Here is an 8636-nt window from a genome sequence, read left to right as displayed (position 1 = left end):
GAGTGTCCTCTCTGGGTCAGTGGACCCAAGTGTGATCCATCAGTGGCAGAGTCAGTCTGCCAGTGTAGTCCTGTGTTTGTTGAGGGAAGATGCTTGTCCGCCGATCTTGTGGTTCTAGACTTGACAGATTTTGACGTCATTCTAGGGATGGACTGGTTATCTACCCATGGTGCTACCTTGGACTGCAGGGACAAGGTAGTCAGGTTCAGAGGTCAGGATGGGTCAGAGGTAGTCTTCAGAGGAGACAGGAGGGGTACACCTAGAGGTCTGATATTAGCTCTTCAGGCTCGTAGGTTGCTTAGGAGGGGATGTCAGGGGTATTTGGCTCATGTGAGAGAGCTTAACAGTCAGGTTAGAGAGCCCGCCTCGGTGCCAGTGGTTAGAGAGTTCTTAGATGTGTTCCCAGACGAGCTGCCAAGTTTACCACCTGCTAGGGAGATAGAGTTCGAGATAGAACTGATGCCTGGAACCCGACCGATCTCTATTCCTCCCTACAGGATGGCTCCAGCTGAGTTGAAGGAATTGAAAGAACAGTTGCAAGAGCTGGTAGAAAAGGGCTTCATCCGACCGAGTACCTCACCTTGGGGTGCTCCAGTCTTGTTTGTGAGAAAGAAGGATGGATCCCTTAGATTTTGTATCGACTACAGGCAGTTGAACAAAGTCACTACCAAGAACAGGTACCCTTTGCCAAGGATCGATGATCTATTTGACTAGCTAGCAGGAGCGGGTTGTTTCTCCAAAATAGATCTGAGGTCCGGGTATCATCAGCTGAGGATCAGGGAAGAGGATGTGCCAAAGACAGCTTTCAGGACCAGATATGGGCATTTTGAGTTCCTTGTAATGCCGTTCGGGTTAACCAACGCCCCTGCAGCATTCATGGATCTCATGAACAGAGTATTTAGCCAATACCTGGATCACTTTGTTATTGTCTTCATAGATGATATCTTAGTGTATTCCAGGAATGCAGAGGAGCATGCCCATCATCTGAGGTTGGTTCTACAGACCTTGAGGGAGCATGGCTTGTATGCCAAGTTCTCCAAGTGTGAGTTTTGGCTGAGGAGCATTTCATTCTTGGGGCATGTTGTGTCAGAAAATGGAATAGAGGTGGACCCCAAGAAGGTAGAAGCTGTGGCTAACTGGCCTAGACCCACTTCAGTGTCAGAGATCAGAAGTTTCTTGGGTTTGGCAGGTTACTACAGGAGGTTCGTTCAGGACTTCTCAAAAATTGCAACTCCTCTGACTAGACTAACCAGGAAGAATCAGAAGTTTGTGTGGACCGACCAGTGCGAAGAGAGTTTTGAAGAGCTTAAGAAGAGGTTAACGTCAGCACCAGTGTTAGCTTTGCCAGCTAACAATGAGGATTTCACAGTTTTCTGTGATGCGTCCCGTGTGGGACTAGGTTGTGTGTTAATGCAGAATGAAAGGGTGATCGCTTATGCTTCTAGACAGCTGAAGAAGCATAAGTTGAATTACCCCACACATGACCTGGAGATGGCAACAGTAATCTTTGCACTCAAGATGTGGAGGCACTACCTCTATGGGGTTAAATGTGAGATCTTCACGGATCATAAGAGCCTACAGTACATCCTGAGTCAAAGAGATTTGAATTTGAGACAGAGGAGATGGGTAGAGCTGCTGAGTGACTATGATTGCAAGATTCAGTATCATCCGGGTAAGGCGAATGTTGTGGCAGATGCCCTAAGCCGGAAGTCACTAGGCAGTCTATCCCACATCACGGCAGAGAGGAGACCAGTGGTGAAGGAGTTTTACAAGCTCATTGATGAAGGTCTACAGTTGGAGTTGTCTGGTACAGGTGCTTTGGTAGCCTAGTTGAGAGTGGCGCCCGTGTTTCTGGAGCAGGTGGCTCAGAAACAGCATGAGGACCCAGAGTTAGTGAAGATTGCCAGGACTGTTCAGTCAGGCAAAGATAGTGAGTTCAGATTTGACAGCAAAGGGATCCTCCACTATGGGAGCAGACTATGTGTACTAGATGACATAGGGCTAAAAGGAGACATTATGAGAGAGGCTCATAATGCAAGATATAGCGTTCACCCCGGAGCCACCAAGATGTATCAAGATCTGAAGAAGGTTTATTGGTGGCCAGCTATGAAGAAAGAAGTGGCACAATTTGTGTCAGCCTATGAAGTGTGTCAGAGGGTAAAGCTGGAACATCAGAAGCCGGCTGGAATGCTTAACCCGCTACCTATTCCTGAGTGGAAATGGGAGAATATAGCTATGGACTTCGTAATGGGGTTACCGGCGACGTCCAACAGATTGGACTCCATATGGGTGATTGTGGACAGACTCACCAAATCTGCTCACTTCATCCCTGTCAGGAGTGGCTATTCTGTGGACAAGTTGGCGCAGGTGTATGTGGATGAGATCGTCAGGCTGCATGGGGTTCCTATTTCAATAGTGTCCGATAGAGGATCCCAGTTCACCTCCAGGTTTTGGCGGAGTCTGCAGAATGCCATGGGTACTAGGTTGGATTTCAGTACTGCCTTCCACCCCCAGACTGATGGACAGTCAGAAAGGACCATCCAGACTATCGAGGATATGCTCAGAATGTGTGTGCTGGACTTTGGCGGTTCTTGGAGGCAGCATCTACCTTTGGTGGAGTTTGCCTACAATAACAACCATCATGCTAGCATCGGGATGGCTCCATATGAAGCTTTGTACAGAAGGAAGTGCAGGTCACCTGTTTGCTGGGAGGAAGTTGGAGAGAAGGCCTTGGCAGGGCCTGAACTAGTAGAGATTACTAGCAGGGTGGTACCCATAATCAGAGAAAGGATCAAGACTGCTGCAAGCAGACAGAAGAGTTATGCAGACATCCGCAGAAGATAGGTAGAGTTTCAGGAGGGGGATCTGGTATTGCTCAAGGTGTCTCCAATGAAAGGAGTGGTTCGGTTCAGAAAGAAAGGTAAACTGGCTCCACGATACATCGGACCCTTTGAAATCTTGTAAAAGATTGGGAATGTGTCGTACAAGCTGGATTTACCTGCTTCTATGGAAAGAATCCATCCGGTTTTCCATGTTTCGATGTTGAGGAAATTTGTGTCAGATCCGGGCAAGGTTCTTAGTGAGCCTGATGTGGAGATCCAAGAAGATCTCACCTATGTTGAGCAGCCAGTACGGATCCTAGACACCCAGATCAGAAAGCTAAGAAACAAGGAAATCCCGATGGTGAAAGTCCTGTGGAACCACCACAATATGGAAGAGTGCACTTGGGAGACACGGGAGTCCATGCTCCAGCAATACCCTTATCTTTTCTAAGGTTAGTTTCTTATATGTTTCATGTGTTTTATGTGTATGATATGTTGTATGCCTTGCATGTGCTAGTTGAGGAACATTCGGGGACGAATGTTCTTAAGGGGGGGAGAATGTAATACCCGGCTAGACTCTGGTATCGGAATTCCTACCGTCCGGTGGAATCTCGGATGTCGGAAGCCTCTAGTAGGGTAGGAACATGTTTTCATAAAATGTTTTAATGTTTTTCATGGTTTTAAGTAAAAAGGAAATGAGTTTTTGCATGAAAACAACTTTGGAGGAAAACCCAGGTTCGGCAGCCGAACATGCAGGCATTTCGGGTGTGCCTTAGGCCCCCGAAGGCATAAGTGAGGGAAGTCCAGGTTCGGCCGCCGAACTTGGCATGCATGCGGAGGCACGTTCGGCCCCCGAACGTGGCCTGGCCAGCCACTATAAAAGGGTCCCTTAGCCGAAAAAGGGCGAGCTTTTCTCCCCATTGTCGGCCAAGGTGAGTTCTCCGCCGTCCCTCACTAATTTTTGAGTTCTTCCTTCAGATCTTTCAAGATTTTCACAAGTTTTTGCTTTGTTTTGATGATTTTCAAGTTTTGAGCTTGGAGACCCAAGGAAGTTGAAAATCTCCCATCTCCAAGTTTTGGTCGTCCCTCTCTCGATCTTCAAGAGGTAAGGGCCGATCTTGAACTCATTCCATGTTTTAAGTAAGTTTTATGAAGATCTATGGGGTAGAATGCAAGTTTAGCTTATAGTTAGGTTTTTGAGTTTATGTTGTGTTTTTGAACAATGTGGCTTGCCAATGCATGTTTGATGTGTTGTAGATGGGGCTTAGGATAGTTTGAAGCCCCTAGGAGCTTGTATGCTTGTATATGTGTGTTGTAGGATAGGTTTATGCATGTTTGGAAAGTATGGGAGGCGTATATGCATAGAAGAGCTGAGTTTCTGCCACTATGGGAGAAACCAGGTTCGGCAGCCGAAGGAACTTTCGGCCGCCGAACATGCTTGTGGACGCAGCCTTCGGCTGCCGAAGCTTGCCCCCGAAAGGAGACTTTCGTCTCTGTCTGGGAGTTTCGGCCGCCGAAAGTGCCACCGAACGTGCCACCGAACATGCATGAGTTTCGCCTCTGTCTGGGAGTTTTGGCCGCCGAACCTGCCTGACTTTCGGCTCTGGAGGGACTTTCGACCGCCGAACCTACCGCCGAAAGTGCCCTGTTCATCCTTCCTTTGCATGTTTTGCATGATTGTTTTGAGGTGTTTTAGGGGGTTTTTGGGGGATGTTTTTAGAGTTATGTTCTAGTTGTTTGGTCCCTCATTTGAGTCCACCTATGTAGGTTCGGACCCGAGGAACTGAGGACCCTAGCAGTGAGTCTGTTGCCCCAGTGTCTGGTCAGAGCTATCCAGAGGTGAGTAGAATAAACTCTTATCTTTTTATAAATGAAAGTTTTAGCATGAATCATGCATCACGGATGCCATGTGATATTTTAGGTTGTTGCATTAGAAATCACGAATATGTTGCATTGCATAATATGTTGTTGATGTGGATGAATGTTGAATGATCCATTAGCCCTCATATGTTATGACATGATGATATGATATGGAAGTCCAGGTGTGGCCTACACTACGCCCCTGGCAGTATGTAAGAGAAAGACCGGGTGTGGCCTGCACTACGCCCCCGGCACTATTGGTTATGTATGTGATGTTATGTATAAGAGAAAGACCAGGTGTGGCCTGCACTACGCCCCTGGCATGATTGGAATATGTAGAGGGCTAAATGGTGACAAGTTCATCCTTGATATGATTAGTTGTGATGTGATGCATTCCATGATAGCATGTGTTTTAAATGCTTTATTATTCTGCTCATTGGGCTCTCGTAGCTCACCCCTTTCCCCTTATCCCTCAGGTTTGCAGGTACAGGGTAGACCAGGAGGTCGACAGGAGTAAAGTCTGATTTCATGTAATAGTTAGAAGTTGTGGACATGATGAATTTGTAATGTAATGTTTTATGTAGTCATGTCATGTAATAATGATATTGAGGATAAGAGATTGTGCTTGACCCTATGTGTAAGGTATCCCTATTAATGCATGATCCTAGACCTTTTATGATGGTTATGTAAACCAACTCAACATATGTTGTATTTGCCCATTGGGGCATTGATGAGATCCCACAGAGGGGTCGATGTTTATGATTATGTCTATGTTCAGTGCATGCACAGATTGAGTTTGGTGTTTGAATGAAGAAAAAGTTTTTAATTTTTACGTATGTTGTCGATCATGTATGGGATTAAGCAGGTTTACAGATTGCATGTCAGGCTTGCTACGGGTCCCGGCGGCCTTAAGCCGACCTGGATCCTAGCGCCGGTAGCGGTCCGATTTTTGGGTCGTTACATCTGCTCACTGGGCTCTAGTAGCTCACCCCTCTCCCTTAACCCCCAGGTTTGCAGGTACAGGATAGACTAGGAGGTCAGCAAGAGTAATGAAGTCGTGGTCATGTAATAGCTAGTGTGGACATGATAAATGTTGTTATGTTATGTTGAGTACAGTCATGTAAGAGTATGATGTAGAAATGTTATGTAATAATGCTTATGAAAGTTTAGAGTTGTGCTTGACCATAGTATTATGTTAATCCCTTTCTAGTACATGATCTTAATGTTTAATGATGATTATTGTAAACCAAACTTAATGCATGTTATGTCACCCCATTGGGGCAATGTTGAGACTCTAAAGAGGAGTAAATGTTTATGATTATGTTTATGTATAGTGCATGCACAGGTTGAGTTTGGTGAATGAATGAAAGAATGGATGAATGAAAGAAAAGTTCAAATTTTTTATGTATGTTGTTGATCATGTATGGGATTAAACAGGTTCACAGGATGAATGTTAGGCTTGCTACGGGTTCCGGCGGCCTTATGCCTACCTGGATCCTAGCGCCGGTAGCGGTCCGATTTTCGGGTCGTTACAGTTTTCCCTCTTTGCCAGGTGATGGGTCTATTCATGGAGGTAGATGTTCGTGACCACGCTCTCCAGGAATCAGTGGATCGCCGGGTCGAAGAGGCAGGTTTGGAGGAAAACTTATCTGCTACCAGTGACGCCCGAAGCAATCTCGCCGCAGCTCGAGAGCATTCCAAGTCTTTACAGGCAAAGCTGACATATGCCCTGGATGCTCTCAAGAGAGCGGATGAGAAGGCAGCTGAAGCAGACATTCGTTGTAAAGAAGCCCTAAAACAGTTGTCTTCTCTGGGAGAGGTCCAAAGGGAAAGAGATGAGGTCCGCCACCAGTATGAGGCCTTGAAGGCAAATTCTGAGGCAGCCCAGTTCCAACACGAGGCAGTGATGGCTCAAAGGGAGGAAGCTCTGGCTCAGGTAGTGGTCCTCGAGCAGGAGTTGGTCAAGTGGGCAGAAAGTTTTAAAGACCTGGCCTTGGAGGCTGAGACAATAAAACTCCAAAATCAACATCTCAGTCAAGAGATCGAGGCTTTGAAGAAGAGATGCTCAGCCCTGCTTGAGGATGCTAAGCTGGCTGAAGATAGGGTTCAGCTGGAGTGTGAGGATCGCTTGCGGGAATTCAAGGAGTCAGCCGAGCTGAAGAAGGAGATTGAACAGGCCTGTGAAGTTCATCTTGAAGCTTACAGGGACTCTCCTGAGTTGAAAGCAGAGATAGCTGAGGCTTGCCAGGCACGACTTGCGGAGTACAAGGCCTCTGACGAACTAAAGACGGCTATTTGGCAAAAGGGCTTCTGTTTGTTCGCGTCTGGCTTTAATTGAGGTTTGAGGGAGGCCAAACGGGCTCCTTCCACTCCGCTGTCTGAACTCCGAGCCGAAGAGGAAGACTCTGATGGCGAGGAGGTGATTTATGGAGAGGATGACTTTCCCCTGCCTAAGGGAACTTCTCACACTTTAGCTGAGCCCTCTGATAAGGACACTGGGCTAGGAGAAAAGGAAGATATGAAGGTCCTCGAACCTGGGGAGGACGACTCCGGGCCTCAAGAGGAGGACGTAGAACTAGGAGGGGAAGGTGCTGGGCCCCAGGAGCAAGAGATGGTACTTTATGCAGGTGATGGGAGGTCTGAGCAAGAGGGCGCCAATCCTCCCCTAAGTAGTAATGTAAATACTAATCTAGAAGGCAGTAGTGTAGATAGTGAAATACCTAGGAATGTAAGTCCCTTGAGGACAATCTTTCCTCCCATAATCTTAGACGATTAGATTGTAAATTTCCCCTCCCTTTTATTGAAATTTTATTTTTGTTTTCTTGAATTCTTTTTTGTTTTTCATTTATATTCGAGCTGTTCTTGCCACTACTTATCAAAAATGAAACACTTAAACTGTGTGCTTCGTAATTTTTCTGAGGAATCCACTATACTGTCTTTCCTTTTTGCCTGCAAGCTCTTTCACTAAGGCATGCTTACCCGTATGCTCTTTCCGAGCTGGACTGGCCGTGCCTGCGAGCTCTATTTCTAATAGTGGATTAAACTTGCGATCTTTTGAGGTGATGAGCCGGGCTGGCCTTTTTACTTTTAGTTCTGATTTGACAGGAGTTGAAGCTAGGGTCTCATTTGCTCACGCCATTGGGTTTCTCCTCAGGTTGCCCCTTTTCCTCCTTAGCATTTATTACATGAGTGGTGAGGGGGTAAATCCCTAGATTTGTCAGGGCTTCCTACTGCCCCTAAGTGCTCTATGTGCTGTCTGCTCTTGAGCGTTTTATGGGCTCTTTGCTGCCCCTGGATTTTACCAGGGTTGAGCTCACCTTCTTGAGGTCTGCACGGTGCTTTGGCGTTTTGGCGCCTGCGAGCCCTGCTTTAGTAGGTCGTACTGCTATATGATACAGGCGTTGAGGTGCCTTGGTTTAATCTTGTTATGTGCTGGTTACTTTGCAAGATTGGGGCCTTATTGGCTTTGTTGATCCGAGCTCTTTTAGGAGGTCGGATCTGAAGTCTTTTTATGTTTGTTTCGGCATTTCCTTTTGAGGTCAGCGTGACGCTTTGATACTCTTAGCAATCGGGATCAAAGTCTTATGACTCGATCTTCTTTTGGGAGGTCGGAGTTTTAGCTTTTTATTTATGACCCTATGCCCCCATCTTTTATGTGAGGTCAGAACTTTTGTTTTTGCGTGTGGTCGTTGTGTGCCTCTGTTTGCTATGTGTTACCGGAATATCTCTGGGGACCCCGGTTTTTGCTGCTCTGGGAGGTCTTTTTGAGACCCTCACCGGCCGTTTTTGCTCTGGGAGGTCTTTTTGAGATCCTCGCCGGCCGTTTTTGCTCCAGGAGATCTTACGAGATCCTGGCCGTTTTTGCTCCGGGAGGTCTTTTTGAGATCCTCGCCGTTTTTGCTCCGGGAGGTCTTTTTGAGATCCTCGCCGGCCGTTTTTGCTCCAGGAGATCTT

The sequence above is a fragment of the Manihot esculenta genome, chromosome 9, assembly GCF_001659605.2.
Source record: "Manihot esculenta cultivar AM560-2 chromosome 9, M.esculenta_v8, whole genome shotgun sequence".
Taxonomy (NCBI): Eukaryota; Viridiplantae; Streptophyta; class Magnoliopsida; order Malpighiales; family Euphorbiaceae; genus Manihot; species Manihot esculenta.
This window is presented reverse-complemented; position numbering follows the sequence as displayed.